This window comes from Schistocerca serialis, chromosome 12 (assembly GCF_023864345.2).
Source record: "Schistocerca serialis cubense isolate TAMUIC-IGC-003099 chromosome 12, iqSchSeri2.2, whole genome shotgun sequence".
Classification (NCBI taxonomy): Eukaryota; Metazoa; Arthropoda; class Insecta; order Orthoptera; family Acrididae; genus Schistocerca; species Schistocerca serialis.
The window spans coordinates 71,362,944-71,389,708 of record NC_064649.1 but is presented as its reverse complement, the minus strand read 5'-3'; the positions used below and the strand labels follow the sequence as shown (position 1 = coordinate 71,389,708).

Sequence of the window (26,765 nt, the reverse complement as noted above, 5' to 3'; positions counted from 1 at the left end):
TACTTAAGAATGGATGGGCATACATTCCAGTATGTGATCAGTGAAGTGTATCCTCATATCACAAAGCACAATGCTCACTTAAGAGCTGCTATAACTGCAGAAGACAGGCTCACTGTAACACTCTGATTCCTTGCTACAGGAGAGAGTTCGATTAAGTTAGGGCAGGTCTTAATCTATTTTTGTATATATGGTGCCTCACGTTGTAAAGCGCCTAATCAGCTTCATACATCTCTATTAATTTTGTAGTTATCGGCACACACCAATTGTATTTACTGGCAATGTTTATAAAAACACTGCAGATGACAGCACGCTGCAGCGATGCTAGCGCTCCACGTGGTAATATTTCACACTGCAGTGAACAGAAGACAAGCGACTTCTTTGATCAAATCTACAGCGAGGCTCTAGATTTGATCAAATTTATTTGACGGTAGACGAGATTTGACAAAGTTCCCTACTACACCAACAAATTTCTTTGACAAAGATATTTGACTAAGATATTTGACAAAGAAATTTGATGGTGTAACACCTGCCTAAGGACAACACACAAACGCCCATGCCCGAGGGAGAACGCGAACATCCGACAGGAGAAGCCGTGCGAACCGTGGCAAGGTGCCTTAAACCGCAAGGCAACCCCGCGGGCCGGATTCTGAAAGTACACTGTTACTATGTTTTACGTAATGAAGTGGGACGAAATTCTCTGTGCAAGGAATTTTTACGCAGGATGCCATTGTGGTGCGTTTATTTCAGAAACACCGTAAAATGAACTTGTTCACATTGATTATAAGCTATCAACGGTACGATAGCATGGTCTACCAAATGACTAGATAGAAAGGGACGATTGCCGACTATAGCGCACAGTCTGTACCTTGAGCGTACAATCGGTACAGTTTCTATAAGGTGGTACATCTTCGGTTATGCCAAAGTTATTCATTTATTTATGAATATCAACAGTTCCTGCCATTACAAAATTGCTGAAAGATATAACCCATAGACTCCTCGTAATATCTGAGTGGCAAAAGGGAACTTTTGTTATCAAATACTTATTAATAACAGTAGCGAGCCAATGAGTGTGATGAACCTTCCATCGAGCTACAGACCCCCTTGAGCATGTCCTCTGCAGACGGGGACGAAACGTTGGGAATTGACACGGAATTCATCAACCGACCACGGCATAACAGCCCGGATAATTATAATGGACATGACATTTCCGGCCGTGAAAGTCTACATTTTACTATCCGTATGTACTGCAGCGCTAATACATTCACTTCACGTATGTGAAATAGCAAAACTGGATATAAGTACAGTGCGCTCTTATCTGCCAATAAGGAGTCCCTTACAGTCTGCATGCATAGACTTTGCTAGACTCGTGGCAGAAGGTACTTCATAGTAACATTAGTGACTTTCTATGTCAATCCGTTACGTCCTGTTCTCTTTTACGGCATATCAAGATCACAGACTCATCAGTCGTTTTGCACTATGTTTTCCTTCAGTATTGTGATATTTTTAGCTCCAAATTCCATGTTCGCCTAAAATCTCGGTTAAACAGTAGACTTGACAAGCTATCTCCTAGTCCAACACCAGTTCTTATTTCAAATTGATGAGATAATCCTGCCATAAATTTAACTTTATGGATCGTATTTCTTAGAGTCTCACGAATTATGTCTGCTAATTTTGCTTTACCACTTTTGATATACTCATCTCTCTAAAAATCTATTTCTTCTTACCTTTGTATTAAATCACTGGGATCACCTGACAGTTTCAGCTCCTTTTTATGTTGTTGTCTCCTATTTTTCCAGTACTCATTCATATTCTCTGCATGTTGCCTTTTCTTTTGTTCTGCATATGTTGTACCCGATATCTCACTTTCTCTGCCTTGAAAGGCTTCTGAATTTAGTATTTTATTTTCAAACAGATTTTTTCATGTTATTTCCGGTTCTTTGATGTTTCTAGTTTTTTCTTATTTCTATAATCCATACAACTATCTATTTTTCTAGAAATACTGGTATATTCGAGGGGCGAGATTACAAGTGGTACAAGTGGTGAAGCAAACTGAAGTAATGATTGTCAAAGTTAAATGGCTATTTATAAATTTTGTGGGTTACTATCTAAACATCAGATTTTTTTCTAATGGTCAGTTAATCCGTTTATAGCTGTAGGTATGGTTCTAGATTGGAAGATATTTGCATTAGTTTTATGGTATATTAAAAATGTTTATACTACTTGCATCTTAAAACTAAAGAAGGTGCAAGCGGAAAGACGTTTTCCTTACTGTGGTTCATTCTGAAGATTTTTTTGCTCCAACACCTATGATACTAGTAGTTCAATACATGCTCTTTGTAAAACAAGAATGCGTGCGTAATTAGTGCAAAGTTAATATAACAAGTTGAAAATAGGTAAATAGCTAATAAAATTAAAATACCTGAACGAAAATATGTCGGCGTGACTCCAACACATACGATGGTCAGTTCATTGCCATTTCGTATAATCTCCTCACAGTCTGTGCCCTAATGTAGGAACACAGTCATTTCTTTCTGTGGTTTATTTTGAAGAATGTCGTTTCTGGTGGAACACTCGCCTTGCTGTATCACTGTGTTGCGCATTTTTCACTCTTCTTTGTCTCCTCCTCTGACTACGTCCTCTTCTCTCTCTGTTCCCTCAGATAACTGCAGTCTGTGAACGGGATGTATTCCTAAAGAACTCTTGATACATTGGAGTGTCTAGTTCATTTCCTGAAGATACAGAAAAGGTATTGATAGGTGACTAACGTTGTGTCACCTAAAATCCTCTTCAGTAAACACAAGATTACGTTTTAGTGGATACTTCAATTACATTGTTACATTTCTTTGCTGATTCTGGTCCTTCTATTGTTCCTCCACTGTATTTTGTTTCCTTGAATCTCTTTAGTAACCTTGACTTTTGCTACCGCATCCATGGCTTTAATTGAAAGGAAGTTTTCTGTTTTCATTTCTACTATGAAAAACTGTAGGCTGACTTTCTTCACTGTTTCCGTCCCATCTTGGGGAACAAATAAATATTTCAAGTGTTTTATCGCATTATCACATTCCTTGGACTTACGACTAGGATCAAGAAAGTTGTCACGTACTCTGTACATATGCTGATTTTGTGTCAAGGTGTATATCCATAGGCCTGTTTAAACATAACTTAAATATTACTATAAGTGATCTTGAAAACGTAGCAAACAGGTTGGCGTGGAGAGGACAGCTTGCAGATCATTCACGATGACCCTAGTGGAGAAGGACTGGACACACAGCAGTCTTCTCCTCATCCGCGTTATCCCTGTAGACAGCAACAGCAGACCAAGACTGTGGTATGCAGCAGACTGGCTGCATATCGATGCTGAAGACAGCAAACAGATAGCAGTTTTCAATGGAAACCAGGCGCAAGTATAGGTTCCCTGTTATATATATGTATGGAGGCTGTTTTGTTGTTCATGCTGCAAGGCCCGAAGATTAGCGAGGAGTAGAAACTCGTAGCGTAGTTCTCTTTTTAATCATCAGCCCTCTGATTGGTCCGATGCACCTCCTGTGTCAACCTCTTCGTCTCAGAGTAGCACATGCAACCTACATCCTCAATTATTTGCTGGATGTATTCCAGTCTATGTTCATTATAATTATCCGGGCTGTTATGCCGTGGTCGGTTGATGAATTCTGTGTCCATTCCCAACGTTTCGTCCCCGTCTGCGGAGGACATCTTCAAGGGGGTTTGTAGCTCGATGGAAGGTCCAACACACCCACTGGTTCGCTACTCACTCAGACGGGGACGAAACGTTGGGAATTGACACAGAATTCATCAACCGACCACGGCATAACAGCCCGGATAATTAGAATGGTTATGACATTTCCGGCCATGAAAGTCTACATTTTAGTATATTCCAATCTATGACTTCGTCTACAGTTTTTGCCCTCTGCAGCTAGCTTTAGTACCATGGAAGTCATTCCCTTGTGTCTCAACAGATGTCATATCATTTTGTCCCTTTCCATGTCAGAGTTTTCTACATATCCGTTTCCTCTTCGATTCTGGGAGGAACCTCCTCATTTCCTGCCTTATCAGTCCATCTAATTTTCAACATTCGTCTGTGGCACCACATCTCAAATGGTTCTATCGTCTTTGTTTCGGTTTTCCCACAGTCCATGTTTGACCACCATTGAATGCTGTGCTCCAAACGTACATTCTCAGAAATTTCTTCTTCAAAGTAAGGCATTTATTTGATACTAGTAGACCTTTCTTCGCCAGGAAATTGCTAATTTGTAGTAAGGTCTTATGGGACAAAACTGCTGAGGTCATCGGTCCCTAAGCTTACACACTTTTTTAATCTAACTAAGTTACGCTAAGGACGACACACACATCTGTGCCTGAAGGAGGGACTAAGAAATACAGGTTCTGTTGTGACTACCGATACCTCAATAATAAGATAGTAACGGACGCATACTTCATTCCAAACATATCGGAGACTTTGGATCACTTAGGACAGTGCCAGTACTTTTCTACGATGGATTAAACAAGTGGTTATCATCAGTTAGAGGTGGCTCCAGAGGACCGTCCAAAAACTGCTTTCTCTACACCTGCAGACCTCTACACCTGGAGACCTCTACACCTGCAGACCTCTACACCTGGAGACCTCTACACCTGCAGACCTCTACACCTGGAGACCTCTACACCTGCAGACCTCTACACCCGGAGACCTCTACACCTGCAGACCTCTACACCTGCAGACCTCTACACCTGGAGACCTCTACACCTGCAGACCTCTACACCTGGAGACCTCTACACCTGGAGACCTCTACACCTGCAGACCTCTACACCTGCAGACCTCTACACCTGCAGACCTCTACACCTGGAGACCTCTACACCTGCAGACCTCTACACCTGCAGACCTCTACACCTGCAGACCTCTACACCTGGAGACCTCTACACCTGCAGACCTCTACACCTGGAGACCTCTACACCTACAGACCTCTCCACCTGGAGACCTCTACACCTGCAGACCTCTACACCTGGAGACCTCTACACCTACAGACCTCTCCACCTGGAGACCTCTACACCTGCAGACCTCTACACCTGGAGACCTCTACAGCTCGAAACCTCCGACGAGGGGGATGGAGGGGGGTGGAAGGGGGAGGGGGAGCCCCACGGACCGTGCAAGACTCCTCAGACCTAGCGGCTACCCCGCGCGACTCTTGGCCAGGAATACTCTTTTTGCCATTGCTAGTCTGTTTTTGATGTCCTCCTTGCTCCTAAGTAAAAAACATACAAAAACAATGGCTGTTGGAATATTATCCCTGATAATCACCCAGCAGCCGTCTGACACTCTGCAACAGCTATGTGTTTACGTTTAATCTACTTCAGAACATCTGCATGGTTGATACCTAGTCGTCCCCATGCTGCCGCCAGCACAGCACGGTGCCGTGGATCACTGACCTGCGATGGTGACGTCATATCTCGCTGATGAGGCCTGAGCATTTCTTCGTGACTTGCTCTAACACCCTGCTGCCGCATGTCGCCGTAAAGATACTTTATAACTGTGTAAACTCAACAAATATCATCCAAACAATTCCGACGACTGCAAGAGCTGACGAGTGCGAGAATTATCGCACAATCAGCTTAACACCTCATGCATCCAAATTGCTGACAAGAATAATACACAGAAGAGTGGGAAAGAAAACTGAGGATATGCTAGATGACGATAAGTTTCGCTTTACAAACGGTTAAGGCCCCAGAGAGACCATTCTGACGTTGCGATTGATAATGGAAGCAAGACTAAAGAAAAATCAAGGCACGGTCATAGGATTTGTCGACATAGAAAAAGCCTTCGACAATGTAAAATGGTGCAAGATGTTCGAAATTCTGACAAAAATTGGGGTAAGCTATAGGGAGAGACGGATAGATAGAATATGTACAACAGACAAGAGGGAATAATAAAAGTGGACGGATTAAAAAGGGTGTGAAACAGGGATGTAGTCTTTCCTCCCTACTGTTCAGTCTGTACATTGAAGAAGGAATGAAGGGGAAAAAAAGCTTCAGGAGTGGAATTGAAATTCAAGGTGAAATGATATCAATGACAGAATTCGTTGATGACACTGCTATCCTCAATGAAAGTGAAGAAGATTTACATGATGTGCTGAACGGAATGAACAGTCTAATGAGTACACAGTATGGTTTGAGAGCAAATCGAAGAAAGACGAAAGTAATGAGAAGTAGCAGAAATGAGAACAACGAGAAACTTAACATCACGATTGATGGTCACGAAGTATATGAAGTTAAGGAATTCAGCTACCTAGGCATTAAAATAACCAATGATGGATGGAGCTTCAAATGGTTCAAAATGGCTCTAAGCACTATGCGACTTAACATCTGAAGTCATCAATTCCCTACACCTAGAACTACTTAAACCAAACCAACCTAAGGACATCACACACATCCATGACCGAGGCAGGGTTCGAACCTATGACCGTAGCAACCGCGTGGCTCCGTACTGAAGCGCCTAGAATCCCTCGACCACAGCGGCCGGCCCGGACGGAGCAAGGAGGACATCAAAAGCAGACTAGCAATGGCAAAAAGGGTATTCCTGGACAAGAGAAGTCTACTAGTATCAAACATAGGCCTTAATTTGAGGAAGTTTCTGAGAACGTACCCCCTATGTCTGGAGTACAGCACTGTATGGTAGTGAAATATGGACTGCGGGAAAACCGAAACAGAAGAGAATCGAATCATTTGAGATGTCGTGCTACAGACGAATGTTGAAAATTAGATGGACTGATAAGGTGAGGAATGAGGGGGCTCTGTGCAGAACCGGAAAGAAATGGAATATGTGGAACACACTGTTAAGGAGAAGGGACAGGATGATAGGACATCTGTTAAGACATGGGGGAATAAATTCCAAGGTACTAGAGGGAACTGTAGAGGGCAAAAGCTGTAGAAAAAGGCAGAGACTGGAATACATACACCAAATAATTGAGGACGTGGGTTGCAAGTCCTGCTCTGAGATGGAGATATTGGCACACAAGAGGATTTCGTGGCGGGTTGTATCACACCAGTCAGAAGACTGATGACCCAAAAAGAAAAGCTCAACATACATACCTCGATGATCAATGAATATGACATTATTGATGTGATAATGTGAAGCATTTTATACCACCAGACTCAGCAGCAGTTGAAACTGTAGTAGAACCTTGAACCTTGCTTGTGAAATGTTTGTTTTCTTCTTAACTTCTTTATCTTCACTTTGTGGTACTGCATAAACTGATTTATAAATAAATAAACTGATAGATATTTTATGTAATTATGTTGTTAAAATTCTTTTTGAAATAATTTATGTGAAAAATGTCCAGTTAACTTTTGTTTAATTTAATTTGATGGATACGACTTCATAATTTGTGTGTATGTACAGTATGGCAATTAGTTTGAGAATACGTTTACTCCTCAACACCTTTTTCAAACTGGTACAGCAGCAAACCTAACATTAACATGAAAGGGTGCAACTGAATAAAGCTGCATTTACGAAACCTATTTTATACACTGGTAGCAAAAATAGTTTCAAATCAATATTGTGTTGTATTGCTTCCCATCTTGGACAGGCGAAGGAAGGGAAAAATGCATTACATATCATTAATTTAATTTAAATTACTTACTCAAAAATAGAAACAACATTTAACTTCGAAAAATTTTTTGCTTTTATTTGATTGAAAGTTTCTACAGTCTGCAGCTGTTGTGATGATCTGAACTCATCTCTCATTTCCGATTTTGTAGAATCGCCTAAGTACTGAACACTGTTTGAAAATAATACATCTCTGTATAAGTGGTGTGAAAACATAAAGATCCAATCCCAAAGAAAGCAGGTGTTGACAGATGTGAAAATTACAGAACTATCAGTTTAATAACTGCAAAATACTAACGCGAATTCTTTACAGACGAATGGAAAAACTGGTAGAAGCAGACCTCGGGGAAGATCAGTTTGGATTCCGTAGAAATGTTGGAACACGTGAGGCAATACTAACCTTACGACTTATCTTAGAAGAAAGATTAAGAAAAGGCAAACCTACGTTTCTAGCATTTGTAGACTTAGAGAAAGCTTTTGACAACGTTAACTGGAATACTCTCTTTCAAATTCTGAAGGTGGCAGGGGTAAAATACAGGGAGCGAAAGGCTATTTACAATTTGTACAGAAACCAGATGGCAGTTATAAGAGTCGAGGGGCATGAAAGGGAAGCAGTGGTTGGGAAAGGAGTGAGACAGGGTTGTAGCCTCTCCCCGATGTTATTCAGTCTGTATATTGAGCAAGCAGTAAAGGAAAAAAAAGAAATATTCGGAGTAGGTATTAAAATTCATGGAGAAGAAGTAAAATCTTTGAGGTTTGCCATGACATTGTAATTCTGTCACAGACAGCAAAGGACTTGGAAGAGCAGTTGAACGGAATGGACAGTGTCTTGAAAGGAGGATATAAGATGAACATCAACAAAAGCAAAACGAGGATAATGGAATGTAGTCAAATTAAATCGGGTGATGCTGAGGGGATTAGATTAGGAAATGAGACACTTAAAGTAGTAAAGGAGTTTTGCTATTTAGGGAGTAAAATAACTGACGATGGTCGAAGTAGAGAGGATATAAAATGTAGACTGGCAATGGCAAGGAAATCGTTTCTGAAAAAGAGAAATTTGTTAACATCGAGTATAGATTTAAGTGTCAGGAAGTCGTTTCTGAAAGTATTTGTATGGAGTGTAGCCATGTATGGAAGTGAAACATGGACGATAACCAGTTTGGACAAGAAGAGAATAGAAGCTTTCGAAATGTGGTGCTACAGAAGAATGCTGAAGATAAGGTGGGTAGATCACGTAACTAATGAGGAGGTATTGAATAGGATTGGGGAGAAGAAAAGTTTGTGGCACAACTTGACTAGAAGAAGGGATCGGTTGGTAGGACATGTTTTGAGGCATCAAGGGATCACAAATTTAGCATTGGAGGGCAGCGTGGAGGGTAAAAATCGTAGAGGGAGACCAAGAGATGGATACACTAAGCAGATTCAGAAGGATGTAGGTAGCAGTAAGTACTGGGAGATGAAGAAGCTTGCACAGGATAGAGTAGCATGGAGAGCTGCATCAAACCAGTCTCAGGACTGAAGACCACAACAACAACAACAACTAGTGAACCAACATTACCCATATATAGGAAGCTCGCACCCACCCCACCAAAGGGAGGAATCTGTGTACTCCTTCTGTCTGTGTCTAGCCTGCATCATGTGGTCATATCTGACAATGCTTTACAAAGTGTTTGCGTATAGTACATCTGAGGAGGGGCGTGGGAACTCGCCAAAAATTTGTCATGGTAGATGTGGTAAACTTCCTAAAAACTATATCGTAGCGTACAGAGCCCATCGTTAATGCAGGAGGTTGAGTCAATCCAGGGACAATAAGCCTCCCGTGTCATGGTAGCAGATGTTTTAAAGTTCTCTGCTATCAAGGTGTGTCAGGAATAGTTTTTTTTTTTAATTTGTACGTTATATGAAATGTGTGTGTAGTGTATGTCCTGTGTGGAGTATTTGGTGCTGGGAAGTTAATGGTTGGCAATAGCTTTTTATGTTATGAGATAACTTTATTGGAAGAATGTACAAGCAAGACACTACCGTACAGTAGTGATGAACCGGACCAGATATCACTGTTTTAAACTGAGTGACTTTGAATTCATGAGTAAGGAGGATCTAGTCTCCATACGACAATCCTTATCTAGGGTCCCTGTCGTTTCCCAAGGCTGGTTCCTTCTGTAAGGCCAAATCCTTATGCCTGACTCACCTTTGTCAAACTAGATCTGTATGTATGTATATGCCTTTGTACATGAATTACAATTTTTTGTTCTGAAACTCGCTCTCTCTGTCGTTGGGCGGTTCGCCAACCACTGCAAGTCTTTGTAACGCCAATCAGGCGATGTGCGTGTTGATGACGAAATGTTGACGAGGACAACGCAGCACCCAGTCCGCAAGTGCAGGAAGTCGGTGACCCTGCTAGGAATCCTTTCGGTCGGAGTTCAGCCATGCTGACCCCACACTACCGACGCGGACGACCTGAAACTGTAATATCATGACATTTTCAATATTGTTGTAATAGTGATCCAGAGGTGAATAAAATTACTACTACCTCTTCAACAATGAGTACTAATACTAACAAGGACATGTGTGACTGAAAATAGCGTATATCATGCATTTTAGTACAAAGTAACATGCAAATTCTTAAGATTACAGATGATTTGTGCTCTTGGGAGTCCAATACAGTGTGGAGGACTTAATAAGAGCCCCCTAAATGTCCTCACATGGAGTCGGAGCGTGAGCATCTCTCTCCATAGGTCACATTTGCGAACCCACAGTGTATTCATATTTGTTCCTTGAGGTTAATCACGAAGGATGCGCTGTTCAACAATGTAAGCTGCCAGACAATCTCTATAGTGTGTAACACATATTTGGACTCCAGAGGTTGAAGAAAACAGAAAAAAAGGATCAAATGGCTCTGAGCACCATGGGACAACACCTGAGGTCATCAGTTCCCTAGAACTTAGAACTACTTAAACCTAACTAACCAAAGGACATCACACACATCAATGCCCGAGGCAGGATTCGAATCTGCGACAGTAGCGGTCACGTGGTTCCAGACTGAAGAGCCTAGAACAGTTCGGCCACACTGGCCGGCGAAGAAATCAGAAAACTAAAAACCGAATATCTCTTTGAGATGCTCGACTATTGTTCCACAGCTCCACAAGCCATTGAGTGATAATCAGGAAGCGATGAGGTGGTGCATTGTTTTCCTCAAAGTACGCAGTACCTGCAGGTCCTCGTAAGCAAACAAAACAGGAGCATGTGATGGAGGTGGCGCATTGTCTTGCTGGAAATGCACAACGCCTGGGGTACGTCGTAAGTGAACGAAAGAGGTACATGTGATAGGAAAGTAAGCCCCTGTATCAGAAACTAATATTTTCCTTTCAAAGGAGAAGTTCAAATGGTTCAAATGGCTCTGAGCACTATGGGACTCAACTGCTGAGGTCATTGGTCCCCTAGAACTTGGAACTAGTTAAACCCAACTAACCTAAGGACATCACACACATAAATGCCCGAGGCAGGATTCGAACCTGCGACCGTAGCGCTCTCGCGGTTCCAGACTGCAGCGCCTATAACCGCACGGCAACTTCGGCTGGCGAAAGGAGAAGTTCTGGGTTTGATAGCGAGCCCGGTATCGTGAAGTTAAAAATTGGCACAAACGTCCCTGGAGAGTGAAAACTTGGTACGTTTATGGATCTCAGTACTTCTACATCTTTTTGCGTTTTAAAGCTAGTACTCTTGTCTTATCTGGATCGGTATTTCTCTTACGAAAGATTTTTTTTAGGTAATTGTTTATGGTGTGGGACGTCAGAATCACTGTTCGCATTCTCTTGTTTCCGTGTCAGCCACTTCTGTGTGGAAACCACGAGCGACAATGCGGCGAGAAACAAGTCGACAAGCGCGGCCCGGGCTGCGGCGTCCGTTTTTCATGGCGGCGCGGCGGAGTCGCTCTCCTGATAATGCCGACCCGCTCGACGGTCAAAACAATGGGGCAGCGAGTGAAGCCAACCGCGAACCCTGATCCTGCTATCAGCTCGCGAATTCATTAACGCAGGCGGCGTCGCGTGGTTGGTGGACGCCGACGACCGCCGGGCCGGCAAGCAAATACACGCAGTCCGACCCGACGGGGCGCTGTCACCCTGCCAGGGAATCAATTAATATCCCTCACATTAATTCCGGCCCGCGGACTGTCTGCAGATAGCGACTCCATTTTTGGCAGGTTAGCCCTGGCAGCGGAAGCGGGGGAGGAAAGTTAGTCCGCTTCTACCCTCGAAATCGGGGGTCCGCCAATGGAACGCCAACTGAGGGCTAATGAAGGGAATACGGTATTCTCTAACCACCAATAATCCCCTGTCCGCGCCCCTATCCTTTAAGGAGGACGTTACTAAAACTGGCCAAAAATGTCAATTTTCAAATTTACACTACTGGCCATTAAAATTGCTACACCAAGAAGAAATGCAGATGATAAACAGGTATTCATTGGACAAATATACTATACTAGAGCTGACATGTGATTACATTTTCAAGCAATTTGAGTGCATAGATCCTGAGAAATCAGTACCCAGAACAACCACCTCTGGTCGTAATAACAGCCTTGATACGCCTGGGCATTGAGTCAAACAGAGCTTGCATGGCGTGTACAGGTACAGCTGCCCATGCAGCTTCAACACGATACCACAGTTCATCAAGAGTGGCGTATTGTGACGAGCCAGTTGATCGGCCACCATTGACCCGACCTTTCCAATTGGTAAGAGATCTGGAAAATGTGCAGGGCAGGGCAGCAGTCGAACATTTTCTTTACCCAGAAAGGCACATACAGGACCTGCAACATGCTGCTGTGCATTATCCTGCTGAAATGTAGGGTTTCGCAGGGATCGAATGAGGGGTAGAGCCACGGGTCCATGCCATCACGTCGGGTGATACGGCAGTATGGCGATGACGAATACACGCTTCCAATGTGCGTTCACCGCAATGTCGCCAAACATGGATGCCACCATCATGATGCTGTAAACAGAACCTGGATTCATCCGAAAAAATGACGTTCTGCCATTCGTGCACCTAGGTTCGTCGTTGAGTACACCATCGCAGGCGCTCCTGTCTGTGATGCAGCGTCAAGGGTAACCGCAGCCACGGTCTCCGAGCTGATAGTGCATGCTGCTGCAAACGTCGTCGAACTGTTCGTGCAGATGGTTGTTGTCTTGCAAACGTCCCCACCTGTTGTCTCAGGGATCGAGATGTGGCTGCACGATCCGTTACAGCCATGCGGATAAGATGCCTGTCATCTCGACTGCTAGTGATACGAGGTCGTTCGGATCCAGCATGGCGTTCCGTATTACCCTCCTGAACCCACCGATTCCATGTTCTGCTAACAGTCATTGGATCTGGACCAACGCGGGCAGCAATGACGCGATACGATAAACCGCAATCGTGGTTAGGGTACAATCCGACCTTTATCAAAGTCGGAAACGTGATGGTACGCATTTCTCCTCCTTACACGAGGCATCACAACAACATTTCACCAGGCAACGCCGGTCAACTGCTGTTTGTGTATGAGAAATCGGTTGGAAACTTTCCTTATGTCAGCACGTTGTAGGCGTCGCCACCGGCGCCAGCCTTGTGTGTATGCTCTGAAAAGCTAATCGTTTCCAAATCACAGCATTTTCTTCCTGTCGGTTAAATTTCGCGTCTTTTGCACGTCATCTTCGTGGTGTAGCAATTTTAATGGCCAGTAGTGTACTTGTAATTTATCAGTAGAACAGATAAGTTCTCATTGTTTCAATGGTGAAATCACATTCGAATTGCCTGAAAAATAATTAAATGTGTGATGCGATCTTACTGCCGCGCCCACTTCTATTCTATAGTCCGATTAAAATTACTTGACAGCTGACGTCTGTCACTTCTCGCTTCAGTGTTGCCACATCGGCTGCCTGCTACCGCTCGGTTATAGGTGACACACAAACACGGCTGGTGTTTTCACAAATGCTGTTAATAAAGCAGAGCAATATTGGAAGTGGCCGCTATGAGATGTGTCTGAAACGCGAGATTACCTGTCGACAGCAAATTTTAAGTGACCGGTGACTGAACTGCGACAGACGACGCGTTTTGTACCCTAAAGTGAAACTCACGTCCTAACCTAACCACAACCTTGTGATGTGCAATGTATCTAGGAAACGGCTGTCAACAATCTGCCGCAGAACTAAATCAAAGATAGCTTTCTTGAAGGCGATTAAGGCCAACATCTTCGAGAAAACTCAAGACAGAAAAGGAAATCAGTTTCAGCGCTGCAAGCAGACTGTAATTTCTCGCAATCGTTAGTTACTTGAAACTAACGCTGGCTGCCTGAACTGTTGATAGAACACACTGTAAGTAGGCTATTTAGGTTTTTATGTTGGTAACGCCACGCGGTGCTCTGTATGAAAATCGCTGACTGCACTGTGCCTGGTTGGACTCATTGTTGGAATATTAGCTTGAGTAGTGTTGGGCAGCTGGATGTGAACAACGCGTATCGTTGTGCAGTTGGAGGTGAGCCGCCAGCAGTGGTGGATGTGGGGAGGGAGATGGCAGAGTTTTGAGAGCGGACGATCTGGACGTGTGTCTGTCAGAAAAACGAAATTTGTAAGACTCGATGTCATGAACTGATTTTGTATATATACCACTATTAAGATAAATACATTGTTTGTTCTTAATAAAAAGGGGGGGGGGGGGACTGTTAGTGCTTGCACGTGTGTTGTTCAGCAAGGGTCTGGTTAACAGCACTGATGGTTCTAAGGACATTCCAAAAAAGTTTGTGAGTGCACAAGTGGTGGTTTACGGACTTGCCATATTACCCGCAAGACTCTTCGATGGTGACTGTGCATCTATTCAATTGCAACACATGGCTGCTGGCCACCCCTACAAGGACTACAGTGGGTCTGCAACTTTAATGGCCCACCAATACCATTATTTCTACAAGGACTGCAGTGGGTCTGCACCTCTGGTGGCACACCAATACCACAATCTCTACCAGGACTACAGTGAGTCTGCTCTGTGATGACCGACCTACCAATATTCATCAAAACGTCGACTGACTCTGCTGTGGGTTTGCTCTGTAGTAGCCCATTACCTGTCTGCATGTCAAGAGATAGTACTGTCTTTCCATTGGAAGAACAACACTACTTCTTAAAGACTGCAGCATGGAAATCCATTACTTCCGTGTGCATTTTCTTTCACTGATCAAACTTTGTGCAATGTAGCTACTACTGTGATGAACGATCAGGATTATCATTAATTGTATATACGATGACTTTTGAACACTATTAAGGTAAATACAATGTTTGTTCTCCATCAAAATCTTTCATTTGCTAACTATTCCTATCAGTGGTTAGTGCCTTCAGTAGTTAGAATCTTTTATTTAGCTGGCAGTATTGGCGCTCGCTGTATTGCAGTAGTTCGAGTAACGAAGATTTTTGTGAGGTAAGTGATTCATGAAAGGTATAGGTTATTGTTAGTCAGGGCCATTCTTTTGTAGGAATTATTGAAAGTCAGATTGCGTTGCGCTAAAAATATTGTGTGTCAGTTTAGCTATGATCAGAATAAGTAAAGAGAAAAATGAGTGAGTACGTTCAGTTTTGCTCAGCTGTTTGAAAAACAGATAGCGTAAGAGGTTTACCAGCACAGTAGTTCTCCCAAGGAGAAGTTTCAACATCCTGAGACATTAAGGATTAGGCTAGTTAATTTCGCAATGGGCAGAATCTTGGGTGGGAGGGAGGTGGAGCATAAATTGTAGATGAAGATCAAGGCCTGACTGGAGTAAGTGGGCTGAGATAGCTGTAGGTTGCAGTAGCTGCGTACAGATGAAGGGGCATTGAAAAGGTAGACTATCGTTGAGAGCTACATTAAACCTGTTTTCAGAGTGAAGGCCGCAAGAATAGCAGCTTTTCGATATGACCCTCAGCAGAGAATAGACGTATATCATTTTATATCACACGATTTGCTATCAAATGTACAGTTCGCCTTTGGAAATCTTTTAACAACTGAAAATGCTATATTCTTTTTTTATCTGTGAGGTACTGGATGGATTAAACAAAAGGTTTCGAACGCTAGGCATAGTTTTTGATTTAGATAAGGCGTTTGATTGTGTTGATTGCAAAATACTGGCCGAGAAGTTGGACCATTGCGGAATACGGGGAGTAGCTCACAATTGGTTCACCTCTTACTTTAGCAACAGACAGCAAACGATCATTATTCACAGTGTTGAGAATGGCTGTGATGTGGGGTCCGAGTGAGGTACGGTCAAGTGGGGGGGGGGGGGGGGGTAGCCCCAGGGATCAGTGTTGGGGCCACTCCTGTTCCTTATTTATATAAATGATACGCCCTCTATTGTTATGGGTAACTCTAAAATATTTATGTTTGCTGATGACACTAGCTTGGTAGTAAAGGATGTTGTGTGCAACACTGGATCTGTTTCAAATAGTGCAGTTCATGACATAACTTCATGGCTTGTAGAAAATAAACTAACGCTAAATCACAGTAAGACTCAGTTTTTACAGTTTCTAACACACAATTCAACAAACCTGACGTTTTAATTTCACAGAATGGGCATATGATTAGTGAAACTGAGCAGTTCAAATTTCTAGGTGTTCAGATAGTAAACTGTCATGGGAAGCCCACGCTCTGGATCTTGTTCAAAGATTTAATGCTGCCATTTTTACTAATCGAACGATACCTGAAATGAGTGCTTGTTCGACACAAAAATTAGTCTACTTGGCTTATTTTCATTCGCCTATGTCGTATGGTATTATATTTTGGGGTAACTCTTCCTATTCTAAAGGATATTTGTAGCTCAGGAACGGGCAGTTCCAGCAATAACTGGTGTAAGTTCACGAACCTCTTGTCGACCCCTGTTCACGAGTCTGGGCATTTGGACATTCGCCTCTCTCTATATATATTTCTTACTGTCATTTCTTAATAACAGTATTAGCTTATTCCCAAGAATAAGCAGCTTTCACTCATTTAATACTCGTCAGAAATCAAACCTGCATTTGGATCGGACTTCCTTAACTCTTGTCCAGAAAGGTGTGCAGTATACTGCTGCATCCATTTTCAATAAGTTACCTCAAGAATTAAAAAATCTTAGCACTAATCCACGCGCTTTCAAATCGAAACTTAAGAGATTCCTCATCCGTTACTCCTTCTGTTCTGTCGAGGAGTTCCTTGAAAAATTAAGCTTATTCTTATTGTATTGCTGATTGTGTTTACTTCAACTTACAGCTTGACTTTTTTCGGGTTCATAAACATTTTATTTTCATCAGTTATCACTTTTATGTTGTAATTTCATGCACTGACACGTTCCACTATCTTGGAGATTTTCTCCTCAATTTGGTCCTACGGAACTTCACGTGCAAATAAATAAAAATTAGCTTTACGTTTCCGTTATCTGTACAGAGAAGGCCAATAAAGATTTAGCCTCTTTCCCCGACGTTTGTAGGCTTCTGCTGATGATTCTCTACATTTATACCTACGAATACATACGTACTCTTCAAGCTGCCATATGGTGCGTTGCGGAGGGTACCGTGTACCACTACTAGACAGTTCCTTTCCTGTTCCACTCGCAAACAGAGCGAGGGAAAAAACGACTGTCTATGTATATGCCTCCGTATGGCCCCTATAATCTCCCAATTTATCTTAGTGGTCCTTACGCGAAATGTACGTAGGTGGCAGTATAATCGTCCTCCAATCTGCTTCAAATGCAGGTTCTCCAAACTTCCCCAACAGTACTCCTCAAAAACAACGTTCAAAAAATGGCTCTGAGCACTATGGGACTTAACATCTATGGTCATCAGTCCCCTAGAACTTAGAACTACTTAAACCTAACTAACCTAAGGACAGCACACAACACCCAGTCATCACGAGGCAGAGAAAATCCCTGACCCCGCCGGGAATCGAACCCGGGAACCCGGGCGTGGGAAGCGAGAACGCTACCGCACGACTACGAGCTGCGGACAAAAAGAACGTCTCCTTCCCTCTAAGAATTCCCATTTCAGTTCCTGAAGCATCTCCATAATACCTTCATGTTGATCGAAGCTACCGGTAAGAAATCTATTAGCCTGCCCTCGAATTGCTTCGATGTCTTCCTCTAATCCGACATGGTGCAGATGACAGACAGTCGAACAATAATGAGCGATGAGTCACACTAGTGTCCTATAAGGGGTCTCTCCCTCTTTTCAAGCATTTATCCCGACTGATGGGGTCTGTTGTTATGGTTAACCGGATTTGGCTTGGTAATTTTAAGGGGTGGCTGCATGCCCTTCCTGTCGCCACCCCATTCAAAAATGGCTCTGAGCACTATGGGACTCAACTGCTGTGGTCATAAGTCCCCTAGAACTTAGAACTACTTAAACCTAACTAACCTAAGGACAGCACACAACACCCAGCCATCACGAGGCAGAGAAAATCCCTGACCCCGCCGGGAATCGAACCCGGGAACCCGGGCGTGGGAAGCGAGAACGCTACCGCACGACCACGAGATGCGGGCGCCACCCCATTCGCCCCCCCCCCCCCCCTCACCAGGAACGGAATGTTTGTACCCCAACTGTCTCTGTATAGTGTAAACCATGGAATAGTACGAACGTGTGTCAAATGTCTGCCAGTCATGTAACTGAGGTGGAACATGGGGACCAGCCTGGTATTCACCTAGCAGGATGTGGAAACCGCGTAAAAACCACATGCAGGCTGGCTGGCACACCGGTTCTCGTCATTAGTCCACCAGGTGGATTCGATCCGGGGCCAGCGCGCATAGCCAAGTCCAGGAAATAGCGCATTAGCGCTTACTGCTACTCTGGCGGGTCGTCCTAAATGTGGTCTCCTTTATAGACAATCGCATTTTCCTGAAAATCTCCCAATAAACTGAAGTCGAACATTTGCCTTCCGTACCACAATCCTCACACAGCCGTTCCATTCCATATCGATTTGAAATGTTGGGCCTAAATATTTAATCGACTTCACTGTTTCAAACAGCACACCACTGTGACCTCTGAAGACAACATCGGCGATGAAAGCCTACATTGTATGATTGCAGGTTTGTTCTTCCTACTCATCCGCATTAACTTATATTTTTCTACATTTAGAGCTAGTTGCCATTCGTCACACCAACTAGAAATTTTGCCTAAGTCATCTCGTATCCTCCTACAGTCACTCAACTTCGACACCTTTCCATACACCACGGCATCACCAGGAAACAGCCGCCAGACCATTTGTATATACAGAAATAACAGATGTCCTATCACAGTTCTCTGGGGCACTTCAGAAGATACTTATTTCTGACGAACAGTTGACGTCTGCTTGGTGTCTGGCAGTTCTCAGCTAACATTACTTCTCGTCACATTTCTGGTACCTCCAATTCTGCTTTGAGTTCTCTGGGTGTTACGTTTCCATCATCATTGTTTACAGCATCACAATTTTCGAGGAAGGACCGCACTAATCAGACCTGCTCTGCATAGCTCTAAGCACTAAGCGACTTAACATCAGAGATCATCAGTCCCCTAGACTTAGAACTATTTAAACCAAACTAAGCTCAGGACATCACACACATCCATGCCTGAGGCAGGATTCGAACCTGCGACCGTATCAGCAGCGCGGTTTCAGACTGAAGCGCCTAGAACCGCTCGGCCACAGCGGCCGACAATCAGACCTGCGTTTCCACACCACTGGTGATAATTTTCCGTCGAAATCTCGCAGTTTTTTGTTGCTTGAATTCGAAGGATCCGGTCCTGATCTATAGAGAGTGCAAGCCTCCAGCCTTCATGTTCTGTGACGAGGCGTGGACGTCCAACACCTTGTCGCCGATTCATGGTTTCTCCGTCTTTCAACCACTTTCCATGGGCGCTAACGAAGTTAGCACACGAACAGCCGATCAGCTTCGCCGTTTCCGAGACCATCGGATTCTGAAGCTGGCCCATCTCAATTAGCCATTCGTGGCAGTATATGATCCTTGAACAAAGTACATCAAATTTGCCTCTAAGAGTCTGTGAGAATTTTACTGTGAGGTTCATCCCTAAGTACTCAGCTCACCGGCGGCGCAAAGAAAACTACCTCACTTTGTCGGTTTCATTGAGACGCATTTCATACGCGTCTAAAACGGAATATTATTTGCGTCGTCTGGTCCACTCTGTTTTTAAAAACTCTTTTGCCTACGGCAGTTTCAAATTTACACTATGCGGTATAAATTTAAGATCTTACATGTAGTTCCTGAACAGCACTCTCTTTTGTAGATCGGTCCAATAACGTGTAGACCAGTCCTTCAGCACGCAGTGAGTAGTCTTTACACAACTGTCATAACCCCGAGAAAGAAACATTACTAGTCTCTTGCAACCCAGATAACATGGTAATGACGTTGAAACCACCGTAAAACTTATACTTGCCATTCTGTACTTGGTTCACTAGTTGCTTCTTTACTCTGGTCCGCCCTGATGGCTGAGTGTTCAGCGCTGCGGTCTTTTACGCTAATGGGACCGGGTTCGATTCCCGCCTGGGTCACAGATTTTCTCCACTCAGGGACTGAGTTTTGTGTTGTCCTCGTTATCATTTCATCATCATCATTGGAAGGCAACGGAAAACCACAACTGGAATCACTTCCCTAGGCGGTGGACCTCTCTGACGAGGCTTCCCCCATGACGAGACGTGCTGTAAGGCAGAACACAAAGTTTTAGTTTTCTTTTCTTGTTTTCTTCCTTTTTGCACTCCGAGGCTTATATCTGGCTCACTATAGAGCCACTGTTCTTTTCAGTTAATTATCAGGAGAAATACGATGTCGTAGTGCCACTTTTGTTAAGAAGAACGACATCCAAAGAAACAGGTACTGTGGCGACTACAGCCGTTATGAAATACAAGAAATGTATTCGCTGTTGCGAATATGAACAACCACCAGTTGTAGAACGGGATGATGACAATGAAAGCTTGTGCCAGACCGGGACTCGAACCCGAATTTCGCGCGTTTTGCAAGCAGTCGCTTTACCATTTGGCTATTCTTACACGACTCAAGGCATGTCTGAAGGAACACTGTGTCGTAATTCGGAATAACACAGTCACTGCAATACCGTCTTTTAATTGACAGTCGCTGCCTGGTATTGTGTTGTATTGTATTGTATGTTAACCTGGGACCTAGAAACGACGGAGAGGTTCCGTCCCCGCCGCAGCTGCAGTGGTCCATAACCCCACGACGACTACCGCAGTCCACTTCACCCCTCCGCCGCCCGACACCGAACCCAGGGATATTGTGCGGTTCGGCCCCAGGTGGACCCCCCCAGGGAACGTCTCACACCAAACGTGTGTAACCCCTGTGTTCGTGTGGTAGAGTAATGGTGGTGTACATGTACATGGAGAACTTGTTTGCACAGCAATCGCCGAAATAGTGTAACTGAGGAGGAATAAGGGGAACCAGCCCGCATTTGCTGAGACAGATGGAAAACCGCCTAAAAACCATCCACAGATTGGCCAGTTCACCGGACCTCGACACAAATCCGCCTGTCTTGTGGAAGAAGAACGACACAATGTTCCTTCAGATATGCACACGTGTGCAGCAAGTACATAATGTGTGTACGAGAACAGGCTGGGATGCTGGGACATATGGACTTCTGTTTCTGGCAGTGAGTCGTGCATGGATAGCCAAAGTGGTTAGGGCGATCGATCGAGGGAAGTCGGAAATCCAGGTTCTAGTGCTGGCCCGACACAGGTTATCATTCATATAATTATCAAGAGACTCGTTAGTGGGGCAGAGGGGGCTGCCTCAGTTGGGAATAATTGCGAGCGGCTTACCAGTTCTGGAGTTTACCTGACAACCAAGGGCAATGTCTCAAAAACCTTGCACACAACTCGGGGATTGAACCATTTTATTTCTGCGGGAAAGACCTGTCAAAAACCTTGGTCAGAACTAAGGAGTTGAATCATTTTGATTTATTTATGTAGCAGTGTCCTTCATTGCCCCACACAAAAATACTCTGTATTTGTGTCATGCATCCATGTCGTGTACGTGCATGTATGTCACCGTGTGAAATGACGTGTTGTTGTCGCATGCTTCATGTTCTGAAATTTTTTGTTAATGCAGGCTGTTTAATCTACTACCACTGAGTAAAAAAGTAGGCTTTGTTTAGAAGGACGACCTTGAGACACAACGAGTGTCTGTTTCCAAAGACTACCCGATTGTCAGTTTATGTCAGATTTTCATTGTTACCATAGGGCACTACATTACTATCTTACTTCTATTGTTTCTTTTACTAATATGCCTGCCGGGGTGGCCGAGCGGTTCTAGGCTCTACAGTCTTGAACCGCGCGCCTGCTACGGTCGCAGGTTCTAATCCTGCCTCGGGGATGGATGTGTGTGATGTCCTTAGGTTAGTAAGATTTAAGTAGTTCTAAGTTTTAGAAGACCTCAGAAGTTAAGTCCCATAGTGCTCAGAGCCATTTGAACCATTTTTATTTTTATTTTTATTTTTTTATTTTTTTTTTTTTACTGATACTGATAACCGCCATTCTTGAGCAAATTGTAAACAGAATTGATTTTTCCCGATGATATTAATGGTACATGCTGGAATGTAATGGCGAACATTCTTTTATATGTCAAGATATATTTTCACGCATTATGCAGTATAATTTCTTTCTACTCACATTGTTATGTCAATAGGTTTGATTTTTCCTATTGCTGGGCTCAGGATTCCTATTCTGCTTGAAGGAGGTCGGACATTGGCGGTAATTAATTCAAGTTTTACCTCTCGTCTCGATGTCGTCGCTCTCTTCTTTGTAGGAAACATCCGGTCAGGTTTTTGCTGGCGCTAGAAGATTCAAGAACACAGTACTTCACTTGTGTCGTGATTCATCATATGTGTGATAACTAAACACAGCTTTTGTACATTCATGTAGTTTATTTGAGGGACGACAGATACTTCTTCGCAATAACAAAATGTCGCTTAGAGCTAGAAAACAAAGATGTGTCCGTCTTTCAGTCTTTTCTTTGTATCAAGCTTCATTTACTTAAAAAATCAACCGAGAAATATTTATACTGCGTACACAATTACAAATATCGTAGCTGAAGGATGCTCGACTCATGTGCTAGGTTCATTATCACGTATAACTGAATAGATTCGTCACCTGTGTGGACATTACATAAGGGGTGTTGACCGGCATTCCGATATTCAGAAACGTTAACGAACAAAGAATGAACGGTGCTGTTTACTAACAAGGGTAGGCCACAACACTGCCATCACAGATTTACTTCTAACTCTGTACACCTTCAGGAGGCCATTAAAACAACGTAACGTGCAAGTATTAAGTTGCACTGCTCTGGCAATTCCGAAAAATGGCGAGAGAAGCTTTACGCTTTATAAAATAAAAAAATAAAAAGACCAGAAGACTAGAAGCACTTTAAATTAACAAAAACTTAGTCCTAAATCCCCGGCTAGTTCCAAATGACCAATTGCAACTGAGCACATAGAGGCTTTCAATGAATTCGAAAGTAAGGTTCTGTCTACTGACTTCGCAGAAAATCCTAAGAAATTTTGATCTTACGCCAAAGCGTTAGGTAGATCAAAACAAAATGTCCATACACACTGTGAACAAAATGGTACTGAAGCAGAGGATGAAACACTAAAGGCCGAAATACTAAATGTCTTTTTCCAAAGCTGTTTCACAGAGGAAGACTACACTGTAATTCCTTCTCTAGATTGTCGCGCAGATGACAAAATGATAGACATCGAAATAGATGGCAGAGGGATAGAAAAACAATTGAAATCGCTCAAAAGAGGAAAGGTCGCTGGACCAGTTCGATTTTACACAGAGTACGCGAAGGAACTTGCCCCCCTTCTTGCGGCGGTGTACCGGAAGTCTCTAGAATAGCGTAGCGTTCCAAAGGATTGGAAAAGGGCACAGGTCATCCCCGTTTTCAAGAAGGGACGTCGAACAGATGTACAGAACTATAGACCTATATCTCTAACGTCGATCAGCTGTAGAATTTTGGAACACGTATTATGTTAGAGTAAAATGACTGTTCTGGAGACTAGAAATCTACTCCTTAGTAATCAGCATAGGTTTCGAAAAACACGATCGTGTGAAACCCAGCTCGTGCTATTCGTCCACGAGACTCATAGGGCCATAAACACGGGTTCCCAGGTAGATGCCATGCTTCTTGACTTCCGCAAGGCGTTTGAAACAGTTCCCCACAGTCGTTTAATGAACAAAGTAAGAACATATGGACCATCAGACCAATCGTGTGATTGGATTGAAGAGTTCCTAGATAACAGAACGCAGCATGTCATTCTCAATGGAGAGAGGTCTTCCGAAGTAAGAGTGATTTCAGGTGTGCCGCAGGGAAGTGTCGTAGGACCGTTGCTATTCACAATATACATAAATGACCTTGTGGATAACATCGGAAGTTCACTAATGCTTTTTGCGGATGATGCTTTAGTACATCGAGAGGTTGTAACAATGGAAAATTGTACTGAAATGCAGGAGGATCTGCAACGAATTGACGCATGGTGCAGGGAATGGCAATTGAATCTAAGTGTGGAAAAATGTAATGTGCTGCGAATACACAAAAGAAAGATCCTTTATCATTTAGTTACGATATAGCAGGTCAACAAATGGAAGCAGTTAATTCCATAAATTATCTGGGAGTAGGCATCAGTAGTCATTTAAATTGGAATGACCATATAAAATTAATCGTCGGTAAGGCAGATGCCAGATTGAGATTCATTGGAAGAATCCTAAGGAAATGCAGTCCGAAAACAAAGGAAGTAGGTTACAGTACACTTGTTCGTCCACTGCTTGAATACTGCTCAGCAGTGTGGGATCCGTACCATATTGGGTTGATAGAAGAGATAAAAAGATGCAACGGGGAGCAGCGCGCTTCGTTAGATGATCATTTAGTAATCGCGAAAGCGTTACGGAGATGATAGCCAAACTCCAGTGGAAGAGACTGCAAGAGAGACGCTCAGTAGGTCGGTACGGACTTTTGTTAAAGTTTCGAGAACATACCTTTACTGAGGAGTCAAGTAGCATATTGCTCCCTTCTACGTATATCTCGCGGAGAGACCATGACGATAAAATCACAGAGATTAGAGCCCACACAGAGGCATACCGACAATCTTTCTTCCCGCGAACAAAACGAGTCTGGAATAGATGGGAGAACCGATAGAGGTAGTCAAAGTACCCTCCACCACACACCGTCAGGTGGCTTGCGGTGTATGCATGTAAATGTGGTTCGTAAGAACACAATCTCCTTGTACACAACAGCCAGTAGTTGTCTGAAGATGGCTTAATAAGCCGAAAACTAGTTCACACAAATAAAAATCAATGAAAAATCCGCCTAAGTGTTATTCAACCCTCAAGACCAGGAATAAATAATGCCTTTTGTGTCGTGTGCCTCGACTGAGCATTTAAGTGTTTATTTAATTTGATACAGTAAATTTCATTCACAAATACTGTTAAGTGTTTTGCGATGTGGGAACCCGTTATCGCTTTTTATAGACTTTAAAATTCAGTGAACTATGACATCGATATTTTTGTTATATAACCATTTGATTTACTGTATTTAGTAGTGATTGGTGCCAATGGTATGGAACCCTTACGTCACTTCTGAAGGAAACAAGCTCTTACTGGACAGCTGCATACATTCATGAGGTTGTAGTGGAACTTCTTGTCGGTGTACGCTGTGTGAAAGTGGTACACTGAGTACTTGCAAATAGTTTGGTTATACTGTTTATCGGATATGCCTGCTAATATCTGTGCTTACGTACTGCATATTAATAGACCCCTTTGCAAGCTCCCATTTTGATGGAGAGTTTTCTTGTTATTGTCACAATGAATGCATATTAGATGTTACCGTCTCGGTGTTTTGAAATTTAAGTTGTGTTCGGGGTGTTTGTGTTAATTATTTTTAAGCACCCCTGTGTAAGGTATTACCCCTGTGCATGAGCTAATGATTTTAATAAGTTTAGTTTTCCTTGTGCAATTAGCAATTAGCACTAAACAAAGAAAAGTGTGAGGTCATCCACATGGGTATTAAAAGAAATCCGATAAATATTGGGTATACGAAAAATCGCACAAATCTAAGGGCTGTCAATTCGACTAAATATCTCGGAATTACAATTACGAACAACTTAAATTGGTTAGACCACATAGATAATATTGTGGGGAAGGCGAAACAAAGACTGCGCTTTGTTGTTAGAACACTTAGAAGATGCGACAAACCCACTAAAGAGACAGCCTACATTACACTTGTCCGTCCTCTGCTGGAATACTGCTGCGTGGTGTGGGGTCCTTACCAGGTAGGATTGACGGAGGACATCGATAAAGTGCAAAGAAGGGCAGCTCGTTTAGTGTGATCGCGCAATAGAGGTGAGAGTGTCACTGATATGATACACATGTTGGGGTGACAGTCACTGAAACAAACGCGGTTTTCTTAACGGTGAGATCTATTTACGAAATTTCAACCACCAACTTTCTCATCCGAATCCGAAAATATTTTGTTGATACCCACCAACGTAGGGAGAAATGATCATCATAATAAAATAAGAGAAATCACAGCTCGAAAGGAAAGACTTAGGTGTTCCTTTTTCCCACGCGCTATTCGAGGGTGGAATGATAGAGAAGTGGTATCAAAAATGGTTCCATGAACCCTCTGCCAGGCACTTAAGTGTGAATTGCAGAGTAACCATGTAGATGTTGATTTAGTATTTTAAATTTGCTGGTACATTATGTAATGTGGGAACCATTCACAGGATGTTACTTATAAGTATTGTGATTATTGTTATCTTTCCCCAGTGGTCTAATTTTCAGAGGAGCAGAAGTATCCAATTGCGTATTGAATTTAAACTGTCTAGAAGCAGCATAAGTATAAGATTGCCTGTACGCTGCGGGTCAATATAACTAGACATATGTATGAGAAGGAATGATATTACCAACGAGTGAAGGGAGATATCGAATTAATGAAAACTGCTGAGGCACGCTGAGTAATTTATGCATGCATAGTTCGCTGTGGCATGAAACTATCAGATACTGGCTTTCGGATTTTGTAATACTAAGGTAATATCTGTTAACATATCATTCTGCGCGTTGATTAGTTTGTTTATCAACCGCGCACTAAATGTGTGGTGTCACCGCCAGACACCACACTTGCTAGGTGGTAGCCTTTAAATCGGCC

At 43.1% G+C, this 26,765-nt stretch overlaps 1 long non-coding RNA gene across 1 annotated transcript in view; it reads right to left on the bottom strand.

Moving 5' to 3' along the window:
- Window positions 1–10,021: 10,021 nt before the first annotated feature.
- Window positions 10,022–26,765, bottom strand: part of LOC126428222 (uncharacterized) — a 207,509-nt gene continuing 190,765 nt past the window's right edge. The window contains exon 3 of the long non-coding RNA XR_007576797.1: window positions 10,022–10,078. This is a non-coding gene — a long non-coding RNA (uncharacterized LOC126428222). The remainder of the gene's footprint in view (window positions 10,079–26,765) is intronic.